Below are 15,755 nucleotides of genomic sequence, written 5' to 3' on the forward strand. Positions count from 1 at the left end.
CTTCAACATCCCAGGTTCCTGGCATTGATGAATAAATTAAGTCAGATGTTTATATGTTATGTATGAAAGGCATATGTATGCATTGTTTACTATTTTGATTTATTTAATTGATGTAATTGTTGGAGTGGCCTAGAATTCATTGATGTAATTGTTGGAGTGGCCTAGAATTCATAGCACATTGTAAATATCTGACTGCTACTAGGTTAGTATTATGTTCAAGACAAGACCAAATGCATAAATAAGACAACAAATATTAGTTAAATCAAATATGGAACAGTAAATGAAAATGTTCAATATATCTTTCATTTTGGATCAAGGAAGCTAGTAGCCAGCTAGCTGACAGCAAAGGTGTCAACTACAGATGACATGCAGGAGCTTGCAGGGATTTGTAGTGTTGCAGGACATCTCATTTGATGCTAATTAGCATTTGTCCAAGAGAGATTTACGCTGTTATCAAAACATCACACCAGGCAAAGCCTACACGAAACACAGACCTTGTTTGAAGTGGTCCCCGTAGGGAAAAATGGATGGTGAAAAAAGATTTGGAACCATTTCTGTGTTTGACCACTAGTTTTTATGGGTTTTATGACGTGTCCACAATGGGGCTCTATGGGCAGTTTGTTGGGAGCCTGAATGTAAACCAGGGAATCCCGAGCAAAAGGAAGGACAGCTCTTACTATGTAAGCACAGAGGGGCCTGAAGGCGTGCGTGCCACAGACGTACAGGTGAGTCTCATTGTACCTCTGCAGGAAGCGGATGTGATTGTAACAATCTGTCTGTAGGAGAGACACAACAGTATGGTTATACATCTATATAACATCAACCTAATCTTGAAGGCTAACACATTCACTTGACTCCTTCTTGATCAGAAATACATTGTTACATTATAATAACAACACCACAAAATTGTTATACGAGATAGGGCCATCAAATAAAGAGAGAAAGAGTCAGAAGCAGAGAGAGATAGTTTGTGTGTTGAGCAGTGGGTGCTACCTGATTGTCTTTTCCTTTTTGAGACACTGCTTCTTCTGCTCTGCCGAAGCTTCCCAATCAATCTGCAAACATCGGGAGACAATAATGACCACCCAGTGGGAGTATGGGGCAGTGTACCATGGCAATACTTGAATACTCCAGTGAATACTCCATTTTAATACTCCAGTTACTCCCATCAACGACATCATTGTGTTTTAATCTATTCTATTGGCCCGTGAGTAAACTTGCCCCCTACATTTAATCCAATAGTCACACTGCAAAAAATGTACCTATTATAGGATTTACTGAATCTCCTTAATGCTATTATTAGCCTGTTCTGTTTAAAAGTTGTGAAAGAGAAAAAGATTTGTGAAGGAGAAAAAGATTTGTGAAATAGGATTAGTTTTGCCATTGCAACATATTGCTTATATGATATGTTGTGCTGTCACAGCTAACCAGTTTAGCAGTTAAAAAACAATACAACTTTGTTGCCCATCGAAACGGAAAGTTAGCGTCCAGGCTGGTGCTCACCGTGAGATTGCCAGGTGTAGAGATGTTGGTGGTGTCCAGGGCGTAGAGAGCCCCCCTGGCCCCTACATACAGCACCCCATTGTCCTCCTCCAGTAGCAGTGTGCTGTAGTTCTGAGATTGGCTGCTGAACCGCTGGCAACCCAGCAGGCCTGAAAACAAACACACAAACTTACTGAGACTTTGGGGCAATTTAACTGAACCTGCAATGTGGTATTTGCACAGTTTTCCAATGGTCAAATAAAGTCACAGAATGGTTTTGGTACTGGAAATTACTAATAATTACTATTACTACTGCCACGCACAGGTACAGTTGAAGTCGGAAGTTTACATACACTTATGTTGGAGTCATTAAAACTCGATTTTCAACCACTCCACACATTTCTTGTTAACAAACGATAGTTTTGGCAAGTCGGTTAGGACATCTACTTTGTGCATGACACAAGGAATTTTTCCAACAATTGTTTACAGACAGATTATTTCACTTATAATTCACTGTATCACAATTCCAGTGGGTCAGAAGTTTACATACACTAAGTTGACTGTGCCTTTAAACAGCTTGGACAATTCCAGAAAATGATGTCATGGCTTTAGAAGCTTCTGATAGGCTAATTGACATCATTTGAGTCAATTGGAGGTGTACCTGTGGATGTATTTCAAGGGCTACCTTCAAACTCAGTGTCTCTTTGCTTGACATCATGGGGAAAACAAAAGAAATCAGCCAGGACCTCAGAAAATAAATTGTAGACCTCCACAAGTCTGGTTCATCCTTGGGAGCAATTTCTAAACGCCTGAAGGTACCACATTCATCTGTACCATCAAATAGTATGCAAGTATAAACACCATGGGACCACGCAGCTATCATACAGCTCAGGAAGGAGACGCCTTCTTTTTTTATTTTTTTATTTCACCTTTATTTAACCAGGTAGGCAAGTTGAGAACAAGTTCTCATTTACAATTGCGACCTGGCCAAGATAAAGCAAAGCAGTTCGACACATACAACGACACAGAGTTACACATGGAGTAAAACAAACATACAGTCAATAATACAGTATAAACAAGTCTATATACGATGTAAGCAAATGAGGTGAGATAAGGGAGGTAAAGGCATAAAATGGCCATGGTGGCAAAGTAAATACAATATAGCAAGTAAAACACTGGAATGGTAGATTTGCAGTGGAAAAATGTGCAAAGTAGAAATTAAAATAATGGGGTGCAAAGGAGAAAATAAATAAATAAATAAATACAGTAGGGAAAGAGGTAGTTGTTTGGGCTAAATTATAGGTGGGCTATGTACAGGTGCAGTAATCTGTGAGCTGCTCTGACAGTTGGTGCTTAAAGCTAGTGAGGGAGATAAGTGTTTCCAGTTTCAGAGATTTTTGTCGTTCGTTCCAGTCATTGGCAGCAGAGACCAGGAAGGAGAGGCGGCCAAAGAAAGAATTGGTTTGGGGGTGACCAGAGAGATATACCTGCTAGAGCGCGTGCTACAGGTGGGTGATGCTATGGTGACCACAAGCTGAGATAAGGGGGGACTTTACCAAGCAGGGTCTTGTAGATGACATGGAGCCAGTAGGTTTGGCGACGAGTATGAAGCGAGGGCCAGCCAACGAGAGTGTACAGGTCGCAATGGTGGGTAGTATATGGGGCTTTGGTGACAAAATGGATTGCACTTTGATAGCCTGCATCCAACTTGCTGAGCAGGGTATTGGAGGCTACTTTGTAAATGACATCGCCGAAGTCGAGGATTGGTAGGATGGTCAGTTTCACAAGGGTGTGTTTGGCAGCATGAGTGAAGGATGCTTTGTTGCGAAATAGGAAGCCAATTCTAGATTTAACTTTGGATTGGAGATGTTTGATGTGGGTCTGGAAGGAGAGTTTACAGTCTAACCAGACACCTAGGTATTTGTAGTTGTCCACGTATTCTAAGTCAGAGCCGTCCAGAGTAGTGATGTTGGACAGGCGGGCAGGTGTAGGCAGCGATTGGTTGAAGAGCATGCATTTAGTTTTACTTGTATTTAAGAGCAATTGGAGGCCACGGAAGGAGAGTTGTATGGCATTGAAGGTTGCCTGGAGGGTTGTTAACACAGTGTCCAAAGAAGGGCCAGAAGTATACAGAATGGTGTCGTCTGCGAGGAGGTTGATCAGAGACTCACCAGCAGCAAGAGCGATATTATTGATGTATATGGAGAAGAGAGTCATAGAGACTGCCAGAGGTCCGGACCTCAGACCCTCCGATTTGACACACTGAACTCTATCAGAGAAGAAGTTGGTGAACCAGGCGAGGCAATCATTTGAGAAACCAAGGCTGTCGAGTCTGCCGATGAGGATGTGGTGATTGACAGAGTCAAAAGCCTTGTCCAGATCAATGAATACGGCTGCACAGTAATGTTTCTTATCGATGGTGGTTAACCTGTTGAAACTCTAGGGGCGCAATTTCATTTTTGGATGAAAAACGTTCCCGTTTTAAACAAGATATTTTGTCACAAAAAGATGCTCGACTATGCATATAATATGCATATAATTGGTAGCTTTGGAAAGAAAACACTCTGACGTTTCCAGAACTGCAAAGATATTTTCTGTGCGTGCCCTAGAACGTGAGCTTCAGGCAAAACCAAGATGAGACGGCATCCAGGAAATGAGCAGGATTTGAGGCTCTGTTTTCCATTGTCTCCTTATATGGCTGTGAATGCAAGAGGAGTAAGTCTGCCCTTTCTGCCGTTTCCCCAAGGTGTCTGCAGCATTGTGACGTATTTGTAGGCATATCATTGGAAGATTGACCATAAGAGACCACATTTACCAGGTGTCCGCCCGGTGTCCTGCGCCGAAATTGGTGCGCAAAAGTCAGCTGCAAGTATTTTTCCATGGAATTTAGAGAAGAGTGCAGGCTTCCAGGAACGATATATCAATGAAGAGATATGTGAAAAACACCTTGAGGATTGATTCCAAACAACGTTTGCCATGTTTCGGTCGATATTATGGAGTTAATTCGGAAAAAGTTTGACGTTGTAGGTGACTGAATTTTCGGTTCGTTTCGGTAGCCAAATGTGATGTACAAAACGGAGCGATTTCTCCTACACACAGATGCTTTCAGGAAAAACTGCGCATTTGGTATGTAACTGAGAGTCTCCTCATTGAAAACATCCGAAGCTCTTCAAAGGTAAATGATTTTATTTATTTGGTTATCTGGTTTTTGTGAAAATGTTGCGTGCTAAATGCTACTCAAAATGCTAAGCTAGCTTAGCATACTCTTACACAAATTAGTCAATTGCTATGGTTCAAAAGCATATTTTGAAAATCTGAGATGACAGTGTTGTTAAGAAAAGGCTAAGCTTGAGAGCAGGCGCATTATTTTCATTTTATTTGCGATTTTCAGAAATCGTTAATGTTGCGTTATGCTAATGAGCCTGAGGCTTTAGTCACGATCCCGGATCCGGGATGGGGAGTTTCAACACGTTAAGATATCATTTAGGAACTTGAGCGTGGCTGAGGTGCACCCATGACCAGCTCTGAAACCAGATTGCATAGCAGAGAAGGTATGGTGAGATTCGAAATGGTCGGTAATCTGTTTGTTGACTTGGCTTTCGAAGACCTTAGAAAGGCAGGGTAGGATAGATATAGGTCTGTAGCAGTTTGGGTCAAGAGTGTCCCCCCTTTGAAGAGGGGGATGACCGCAGCTGCTTTGCAATCTTTGGGAATCTCACACGACACGAATGAGAGGTTGAACAGGCTAGTAATAGGGGTGGCAACAATTTCGGCAGATCATTTTAGAAAGAAGGGGTCCAGATTGTCTAACCCGGCTGATTTGTAGGGGTCCAGATTTTGCAGCTCTTTCAGAGCATCAACTGACTGGATTTGGGAGAAGGAGAAATGGGGAAGGCTTGGGCGAGTTGCTGTGGGGGGTGCAGTGCTCTTGGCCCGGGGTAGGAGTAGCCAGGTGGAAAGCATGGCCAGCCGTAGAAAAATGCTTATTGAAATTCTGAATTATAGTGGATTTATCAGTGGTGACAGTATTTCCTATCTTCAGTGAAGTGGGCAGCTGGGAGGAGGTGTTCTTATTCTCCATGGACTTTACAGTGTCCCAGAACTTTTTTGAGTTAGTGTTGCAGGAAGCTAATTTCTGCTTGAAAAAGCTAGCCTTGGCTCTTCAAACTGCCTGTGTATAATGGTTTCTAGCTTCCCCGAACAGCTGCATATCACGGGGGCTGTTCGATGCTAATGCAGAACGCCATAGGATGTTTTTGTGTTGGTTAAGGGCAGTCAGGTCTGGGGAGAACCAAGGGCTATATCTGTTCCTGGTTCTACATTTCATGAATGTGGCATGCTTATTTAAGATGGTTAGGAAGTTGTTTAAAAAGAATAACCAGGCATCCTCCACTGACGGGATGAGATCAATATCCTTCCAGGATAACCCGGGCCAGGTCGATTAGAAAGGCCTGCTCGCTGAAGTGTTTCAGGGAGTGTTTGACAGTGATAAGTGGAGGTTGTTTGACCGCTGACCCATTACAGATGCAGACGATGAGGCAGTGATCGCTGAGATCTTGGTTGAAAAAGACAAAGGTGTATTTAGAGGGCAAGTTGGTTAGGATGATATCTATGAGGGTGCCCGTGTTTAAGGCTTTGGGGAGGTACCTGGTAGGTTCATTGATAATTTGTGTGAGAGTGAGGGCATCAAGCTTAGATTGTAGGATGGCTGGGGTGTTAAGCATGTTCCAGTTTAGGTCACCTAGCAACATGAGCTCTGAAGATAAATGGGGAGCAATCAGTTCACATATGGTGTCCAGAGCACAGCTGGGGGCAGAGGGTGGTCTATAGCAGGCGGCAATGGTGAGAGACTTGTTTTTAGAGAGGTGGATTTTTAAAAGTAGAAGTTCAAATTGTTTGGGTACAGACCTGGATAGTAGGACAGAACTCTGCAGGCTATCTTTGTAGTAGATTGCAACACCGCCCCCTTTGGCAGTTCTATCTTGTCTGAAAATGTTGTAGTTTGGGATGAACATTTCAGAATTTTTGGTGGTCTTCCTAAGCCAGGATTCAGACACAGCTATAGAACATCCGGGTTGGCAGAGTGTGCTAAAGCAGTTAATAAAACAAACTTAGGGAGAAGGCTTCTAATGTTAACATGCATGAAACCAAGGCTATTACGGTTACAGAAGTCATCAAAAGAGAGTGCCTGGGGAATAGGAGTGGAGCTAGGCACTGCAGGGCCTGGATTCACCTCTACATCAGAGGAACAGAGGAGGAGTAGGATAAGGGTACGGCTAAAAGCAATAAGAATTGGTCGTCTAGAACGTCTGGAACAGAGAGTAAAAGGAGGTTTCTGGGGGCGATAAAATAGCTTCAAGGTATAATGTACAGACAAAGGTATGGTAGGATGTGAATACAGTGGAGGTAAACCTAGGTATTGAGTGATGATGAGAGAGATATTGTCTCTAGAAACATCATTGAAACCAGGAGATGTCATCGCATGTGTGGGTGGTGGAACTAATAGGTTGGATAAGGTATAGTGAACAGGACTAGAGGCTCTACAGTGAAATAAGACAATAAACACTAACCAGAACAGCAATGGACAAGGCATATTGACATTAAGGAGAGGCATGCTTATTCGAGTGATCAAAAGGGTCCAGTGAGTAGTGAGGTTGGTTAGGGTCACTGCGATTCTGACAGCTAGCCGGGCCATTGGTAGCAAGCTAGCATAGGATGGAGGTCTGTTTATAGCCACCGTGTGTTTCCGTTGGTAGGATTAGTGGGGTTCCGTGTGGTAGGGGGGGGATCAATCCAATTCGCAAAAAAAACAATGGATATAGTTATAGAGGCCCAAGAAAAAATAAAATAAAATAAAAAGAACTAAATTGTCCGATAGGTCTATTCAGATAGCAGCCGATAATACAGCTAATGATTAGCGGACTGCAGATGGGCGTTCAGGTAACGTCGCGACGGAGGAGCCAACTCCCTCGGGTAGATAACGTCGGTTGTCCAGTTGTGAAGGCCCGGTGGGGCTCCGTGTTGGCAGTAAAACGGGTCCGGATAGGTGATTGTAGCCCAGGAGTGACTGATGGAACTCTTCAGCTGGCTAGCTCCGGAATAATTGATTTTAAATATAAATTGGTGAGGCGGGTTGCAGGAGAATGTTTTGAAGATGAGTTTAAGGAAAATAAAAAATACATATAAAAAATGTATGCGAAGAAAGTTGTAAATACGGGACACGAAAAGACGAGGACAAAAGATGTCTGAACTGCTATGCCATCTTGGAACGTTACCGCAGGGTGCGTGAGTAAGTCCTAGAGATGAACGTACTTTGGTGCGAAAAGTGCAAATCAATCCCAGAACAACAGCAAAGGACCTTGTGAAGATCCTGGAGGAAACGGGTACAAAAGTATCTATATCCACAGTAAAACGGGTCCAATATCGACATAACCTGAAAGGCCACTCAGCAAGGAAGGAGCCACTGCTCCAAAACCACCATAAAAACGTCAGACTACGGTTAGCAACTGCACATGGGGACAAAGATCGTACTTTTTGGAGAAATGTCCTCTGGTCTGATGAAGCAAAAACTGTTTGGCCATAATAACCATCGTTATGTTTGGAGGATCAAGGGGGAGGTTTGCAAGCTATAGAACACCATTCCAACCATGAAGCACAGGGGTGGCAGCATTATGTTTTGGGGGTGATTTGTTGCAGGAGGGACTGGTGCACTTCACAAAATAGCTGGCATCATTAGGAAAGAAAATTATGTGGATATATTGAAGCAACATCTCAAGACATCAGTCAGGAAGTTAAAGCTTATAGAAGGCTACCCCGAAACATTTGACCCTGTCAGGTATGAGTAAATGGCTGCAAGGGAGTCTGGCACAGGAGAGCAGAAATTGTGTAGCACACGGTGCCTTTTATTCAGGCGAACCAAAAGCACACGGCACAATGAACACGAAATACAAAACGGGTAAACATAACCCAGTGCAACCAGACTAACGTGCGCATACATCAAACAGATAAACAATACCACACAAAGACATGGGGGAAACAGAGGGTTAAATACACATAACACATAATAAGAGACAATGAGAACCAGGTGTGTGGGAAAATGAGACAAAACAAATGGAAAATGAAAAATGGATCAGCAATGGCAAGAAGGCCAGTGGCGTCGACCGCCGAACACCGCCCAAACAAGGAGAGGAATCGACTTCGGAAGAAGACCCAAGTAGAAAAAAATTAAGGCAATTCTACCAAATACTAACTGAGTTTATGTAAACTTTTGACCCACTGGGAATGTGATGAAAGAAATAAAAGCTGAAATAAATCACTCTCTACTATTATTCTGACATTTCATTATTATATTATTCTGCCCCTATGCTCCATACACAGCTGCAGTATAGACTCTCTATCAGAAGTAAAGGAGTGTAACAAATTGACTGAAACAAACGTTCATCTGTCCCCAGTAAATCAATGGGCGGGACAAAATTAACATAAATTCCCTTATTACTGCGAGCAGCCTGGGACACACTCCCATCAATTCACCAGAGAAAGGAGAGGGGAGGAGGATAGAGGAAGGAAAAAGAGAAGCACAAGAGGAGGAGAGGATAAAAGAGAGGAGGGTGGGATGTGTGCTATATTATTATACCCATCTGCACCACGCTGACTCATATTACTCAGTGTATTTTCCATTGTTCCTCTCTCCTTCTGTCCATCCCTCCCTCTTCATCTCTCACTTATTCACACTATCTCTGTCAGCTTCCATCTCCGTCTTAATCACTCTTTCTCTTTCTATCCCGTATGTATCCTCACTTTTGAATCTTGATCGTCAAACTCCATCAATTAACTTTCAGCGCTCCTATATCAAATTAATATCTGCTATCTTATCACTAAATAAGACCACGTCTTATTATTGCAGCAGCCTCGATGAAAACAATGACCTCTTTTCACATCTCATAGGTAGGGCAGTTTGCCCCCATTTTAGACTGAATGTGTAACCCTGTGTTGTTTGTGTGCTGTATTTGTTTCAAGGGATATGAAGCGCAGACGCTGTACAATATGTACAACCCATAGAAACATGCAATGGTTTTGAGCAGGTGCTGTGCATATTCAGCAAAAATGAGAAGACTCATCGATTTGATGCTCCCATGAGGCATATTGAAACAATGTTTTGAGTCTTTGGTCTTTTAACGGTCAAAACAACACACACTTGGAAATATAGATTTGCAGGGTGCCAAGGCACACTATACACACAGTAACGCCAGTCAGATTGATTAGGTTATTCTAATAGGGTTAAAGACATGCTCCGGTAATTTGGTGGCTATAAAGTCTTTTTTAAACCTCCCACTTTGGGCTGGATGTATCTATGTGTAGTTCATACATGCATAATCCTTATGCAGAATTATTGTCTTGCTTTAATTAGTCACAAAATCCCTAGTTTGAAAGCAATTGTTTTTCTGGGAACTGTGCTGCACTATTTTCCCTACATTTCCCCCATGTGGGCCAGCCCCTTAGCAATTCCAGTTCAACCAATGAGCTTCAGCCCCTCGCCATATGAGTGACAGCTAGCAAGATGCACATGATGCACCCACAGCAGAGCTGGAGAGAGAGCAATGACAAGGTCCACATATCTGGACATATGTGACAGAGTACGTCACTTTCGGAACCACTTTTGGCTCGTGAGCTCTACTTTCAGAACTACTGGCTGAAAAGTACACAAACGAATCGGAGAATCCCTTTAATAATGTTATTAAATGCATTACTGAAGTTTTGGACAAAAAAGTCAATACATCTCTGTGGACAGGTGCACAATTACAAATAACTCAACCACCCTCGCAGACTGCAATGGCTAAAATGAATTTGGGACTGCCAGTTACTACATGTTGTTGTCACTGGTTAAGTCACTTTGATATAATGTCAAACCTCTTTGAAGACCCCCTTCCCACACAAACAACCTAAATAGTCTCTCGGGGATACAATGGTGATACTATGATTAGCACCCATGACTATAACCAGACTGAGTCGGTGTCAACCCACTGCCCACCCCCTATGTCTTTAGGGCACCAGGCAGCCAGGCAGGCAGAGAGCAAGTCAGACAAGCAGGCAGAGAGCTAGGCAGCCAGGCAAGGCAGAGAGACAGGCAGCCAGGCAGGCAAATAGCTAGGCAGCCAGGCAGGCAGAGAGACAGACAGCCAGGCAGGCAGAGAGCTAGGCAGCCAGGCAGGCAGAGAGCTAGTCAGACAAGCAGGCAGAGAGACAGGCAGCCAGGCAGTCAGAGAGACAGGCAGCCAGGCAGGCAGAGAGCTAGGCAGCCAGGCAGGCAGGGAGCTAGTCAGACAAGCAGGCAGAGAGACAGGCAGCCAGGCAGGCAGAGAGCCAGGCAGCCAGGCAGGCAGAGAGACAGGCAGCCAGAGAGCTAGTCAGCCAGGCAGGCAGAGAGCTAGGCAGCCAGGCAGGCAGAGAGACAGGCAGCCAGGCAGGCAAATAGCTAGGCAGCCAGGCAGGCAGAGAGACAGGCAGCCAGGCAGGCAGAGAGACAGGCAGCCAGGCAGGCAGAGAGCTAGGCAGCTAGGCAGGCAGAGAGCCAGGCAGCCAGAAAGCTAGTCAGCCAGGCAGGCAGAGAGACAGGCAGCCAGGCAGGCAGAGAGCCAGGCAGCCAGGCAGGCAGAGAGCTAGGCAGCCAGGCAGGCAGAGAGCTAGGCAGCCAGGCAGGCAGAGAGCTAGGCAACCAGGTAGGCAGAGAGCTAGTCAGACAAGCAGGCAGAGAGCTAGGCAGACAGGCAGGCAGAGAGACAGGCAGTCAGAGAGACAGGCAGCCAGGCAGGCAAAGAGCGAGACAGCCAGGCAGGCAGAGAGCCAGGCAGCCAGGCAGGCAGAGAGCTAGTCAGCCAGGCAGGCAGAGAGACAGGCAGCCAGGCTGGCAGAGAGCTAGTCAGCCAGGCAGGCAGAGAGCTAGGCAGCCAGGCAGGCAGAGAGACAGGCAGTCAGAGAGACAGGCAGCCAGGCAGGCAAAGAGCTAGGCAGCCAGGCAGGCAGAGAGACAGGCAGCCAGGCAGGCAGAGAGACAGGCAGCCAGGCAGGCAGAGAGCCAGGCAGCCAGGCAGGCAGAGAGTTAGTCAGACAAGCAGGCAGAGAGACAGGCAGCCAGGCAGGCAGAGAGCTAGTCAGCCAGGCAGGCAGAGAGCTAGTCAGCCAGGCAGGCAGAGAGCTAGTCAGCCAGGCAGGCAGAGAGCTAGGCAGCCAGACAGACAGAGAGACAGGCAGCCAGGCAGGCAGAGAGCTAGTCAGCCAGGCAGGCAGAGAGACAGGCAGCCAGGCATTCAGAGAGACAGGCAGCCAGGCAGGCAGAGAGACAGGCAGCCAGTCAGGCAGAGAGCTAGTCAGAAAGGCAGGCAGAGAGATAGGCAGCCAGGCAGGCAGAGATCTAGGCAGCCAGGCAGGCAGAGAGCTAGACAGCCAGGCTGGCAGAGAGCTAGTCAGAGAGGCAGGCAGAGAGCTAGGCAGCCAGGCAGGCAGAGAGACAGGCAGTCAGAGAGACAGGCAGCCAGTCAGGCAAAGAGCTAGGCAGCCAGGCAGGCAGAGAGACAGGCAGCCAGGCAGGCAGAGAGCTAGGCAGCCAGGCAGGCAGAGAGCTAGTCAGCCAGGCAGGCAGAGAGCTAGGCAGCCAGACAGACAGAGAGACAGGCAGCCAGGCAGGCAGAGAGCTAGGCAGCCAGGCAGGCAGAGAGACAGGCAGCCAGGCAGGCAGAGAGACAGGCAGCCAGGCAGGCAGAGAGACAGGCAGCCAGTCAGGCAGAGAGCTAGTCAGAAAGGCAGGCAGAGAGCTATTCAGCCAGGCAGGCAGAGAGCTAGGCAGCCAGGCAGGCAGAGATCTAGGCAGCCAGGCTGGCAGAGAGCTAGTCAGACAGGCAGGCAGAGAGCTAGGCAGCCAGGCAGGCAGAGAGACAGGCAGTCAGAGAGACAGGCAGCCAGGCAGGCAAAGAGCAAGGCAGCCAGGCAGGCAGAGAGACAGGCAGCCAGGCAGGCAGAGAGCTAGGCAGCCAGGCAGGCAGAGAGCTAGTCAGACAAGCAGGCAGAGAGACAAGCAGCCAGGCAGGCAGAGAGCCAGGCAGCCAGGCAGGCAGAGAGCCAGGCAGCCAGGCAGGCAGAGAGCTAGTCAGCCAAGCAGGCAGAGAGCTAGGCAGCCAGGCAGGCAGAGAGCTAGTCAGCCAGGCAGGCAGAGAGCTAGTCAGCCAGGCAGGCAGAGAGACAGGCAGCCAGGCAGGCAGAGAGCTAGTCATCAAGGCAGGCAGAGAGCTAGTCAGCCAGGCAGGCAGAGAGCTAGGCAGCCAGGCAGGCAGAGAGCTAGGCAGCCAGACAGGCAGAGAGACAGGCAGCCAGGCAGACAGAGAATTTGGCAGCCAGGCAGGCAGAGAGACAGGCAGCCTGGCAGGCAGAGAGCTAGTCAGAAAGGCAGGCAGAGAGCTATTCAGCCAGGCAGGCAGAGAGCTAGGCAGCCAGGCAGGCAGAGAGCTAGGCAGCCAGGCTGGCAGAGAGCTAGTCAGACAGGCAGGCAGAGAGCTAGGCAGCCAGGCAGGCAGAGAGACAGGCAGTCAGAGAGACAGGCAGCCAGTCAGGCAAAGAGCTAGGCAGCCAGGCAGGCAGAGATACAGGCAGCCAGGCAGGCAGAGAGCTAGGCAGCCAGGCAGGCAGAGAGCTAGTCAGACAAGCAGGCAGAGAGACAGGCAGCCAGGCAGGCAGAGAGCCAGGCAGCCAGGCAGGCAGAGAGCCAGGCAGCCAGGCAGGCAGAGAGCTAGTCAGCCAGGCAGGCAGAGAGCTAGGCAGCCAGGCAGGCAGAGAGCTAGGCAGCCAGGCAGGCAGAGAGCTAGTCAGCCAGGCAGGCAGAGAGCTAGGCAGCCAGGCAGGCAGAGAGCTAGGCAGCCAGACAGGCAGAGAGACAGGCAGCCAGGCAGACAGAGAGTTAGGCAGCCAGGCAGGCAGAGAGACAGGCAGTCTGGCAGGCAGAGAGCTAGGCAGCCAGACAGGCAGAGAGACAGGCAGCCAGAGAGCTAGGCAGCTAGGCAGGCAGAGAGCCAGGCAGCCAGAAAGCTAGTCAGCCAGGCAGGCAGAGACAGGCAGCCAGGCAGGCAGAGAGCCAGGCAGCCAGGCAGGCAGAGAGCTAGGCAGCCAGGCAGGCAGAGAGACAGGCAGCCAGGCAGAGAGCTAGGCAGCCAGGCAGGCAGAGAGCTAGTTAGCCAGGCAGGCAGAGAGCTAGTCAGCCAGGCAGGCAGAGAGACAGGCAGCCAGGCAGGCAGTGAGCTAGGCAACCAGGCAGGCAGAGAGCTAGTCAGCCAGGCAGGCAGAGAGACAGGCAGCCAGGCTGGCAGAGAGCTAGTCAGCCAGGGAGGCAGAGAGCTAGGCAGCCAGGCAGGCAGAGAGACAGGCAGTCAGAGAGACAGGCATCCAGGCAGGCAAAGAGACGGGCAGCCAGGCAGGCAGAGAGACAGGCAGCCAGGCAGGCAGAGAGACAGGCAGCCAGGCAGGCAGAGAGCTAGTCAGACAAGCAGGCAGAGAGACAGGCAGCCAGGCAAGCAGAGAGCCAGGCAGCCATGCAGGCAGAGAGCTAGTCAGCCAGGCAGGCAGAGAGCTTGTCAGCCAGGCAGGCATGGAGCTAGGCAGCCAGACAGACAGAGAGACAGGCAGCCAGGCAGGCAGAGAGCTAGGCAGCCAGGCAGGCAGAGAGACAGGCAGCCAGGCAGGCAGAGAGACAGGCAGCCAGGCAGGCAGCCAGGCAGGCAGAGAGACAGACAGCAAGTCAGGCAGAGAGCTAGTCAGAAAGGCAGGCAGAGAGACAGGCAGCCAGGCAGGCAGAGAGCTAGTCAGCCAGGCAAGCAGAGAGACAGGCAGCCAGGCAGGCAGAGAGCCAGGCAGCCAGGCAGGCAGAGATCTAGGCAGCCAGGCAGGCAGAGAGCTATTCAGCCAGGCAGGCAGAGAGCTAGTCAGCCAGGCAGGCAGAGAGCTAGGTGCCAGGCTGGCAGAGAGCTAGTCAGCCAGGCAGGCAGAGAGCAAGGCAGCCAGGCAGGCAGAGAGACAGGCAGTCAGAGAGACAGGCAGCCAGGCAGGCAAAGAGCAAGGCAGCCAGGCAGGCAGAGAGACAGGCAGCCAGGCAGGCAGAGAGCTAGGCAGCCAGGCAGGCAGAGAGCTAGTCAGACAAGCAGGCAGAGAGACAGGCAGCCAGGCAGGCAGAGAGCCAGGCAGCCAGGCAGGCAGAGTGCCAGGCATCCAGGTAGGCAGAGAGCTAGTCAGCCAGGCAGGCAGAGAGCTAGTCAGCCAGGCAGGCAGAGAGCTAGTCAGCCAGGCAGGCAGAGAGCTAGGCAGCCAGACAGACAGAGAGACAGGCAGCCAGGCAGGCAGAGAGACAGGCAGCCAGGCAGGCAGAGAGCCAGGCAGCCAGGCAGGCAGAGAGCTAGGCAGCCAGGCAGGCAGAGAGCTAGGCAGCCAGGCAGGCAGAGAGACAGGCAGCCAGGCAGAGAGCTAGGCAGCCAGGCAGGCAGAGAGCTAGTCAGCCAGGCAGGCAGAGAGCTAGTCAGCCAGGCAGGCAGAGAGACAGGCAGCCAGGCAGGCAGTGAGCTAGGCAACCAGGCAGGCAGAGAGTTGGTCAGACAAGCAGGCAGAGAGCTAGGCAGACAGGCAGGCAGAGAGACAGGCAGTCAGAGAGACAGGCAGCCAGGCAGGCAAAGAGCTAGACAGCCAGGCAGGCAGAGAGCTAGTCAGCCAGGCAGGCAGAGAGACAGGCAGCCAGGCTGGCAGAGAGCTAGGCAGCCAGGCAGGCAGAGAGACAGGCAGTCAGAGAGACAGGCATCCAGGCAGGCAAAGAGATGGGCAGCCAGGCAGGCAGAGAGACAGGCAGCCAGGCAGGCAGAGAGACAGGCAGCCAGGCAGGCAGAGAGCTAGTCAGACAAGCAGGCAGAGAGACAGGCAGCCAGGCAGGCAGAGAGCCAGGCAGCCATGCAGGCAGAGAGCCAGGCAGCCAGGCAGGCAGAGAGCTAGTCAGCCAGGCAGGCAGAGAGCTAGTCAGCCAGGCAGGCAGAGAGCTAGGCAGCCAGACAGACAGAGAGACAGGCAGCCAGGCAGGCAGAGAGCTAGGCAGCCAGACAGGCAGAGAGACAGGCAGCCAGGCAGGCAGAGAGACAGGCAGAGAGACAGGCAGCCAGGCAGGCAGCCAGGCAGTCAGAGAGACAGGCAGCCAGTCAGGCAGAGAGCTAGTCAGAAAGGCAGGCAGAGAGACAGGCAGCCAGGCAGGCAGAGAG

The 15,755-nt window shown here is 49.6% G+C and overlaps 1 pseudogene; it reads right to left on the bottom strand.

Moving 5' to 3' along the window:
- The window catches only part of LOC135523956 (semaphorin-4G-like), a 93,768-nt pseudogene that overhangs the window by 31,831 nt on the left and 46,182 nt on the right, over nt 1-15,755 (bottom strand).

Source organism: Oncorhynchus masou, chromosome 31 (genome assembly GCF_036934945.1).
Source record: "Oncorhynchus masou masou isolate Uvic2021 chromosome 31, UVic_Omas_1.1, whole genome shotgun sequence".
NCBI classification, from domain to species: Eukaryota; Metazoa; Chordata; class Actinopteri; order Salmoniformes; family Salmonidae; genus Oncorhynchus; species Oncorhynchus masou.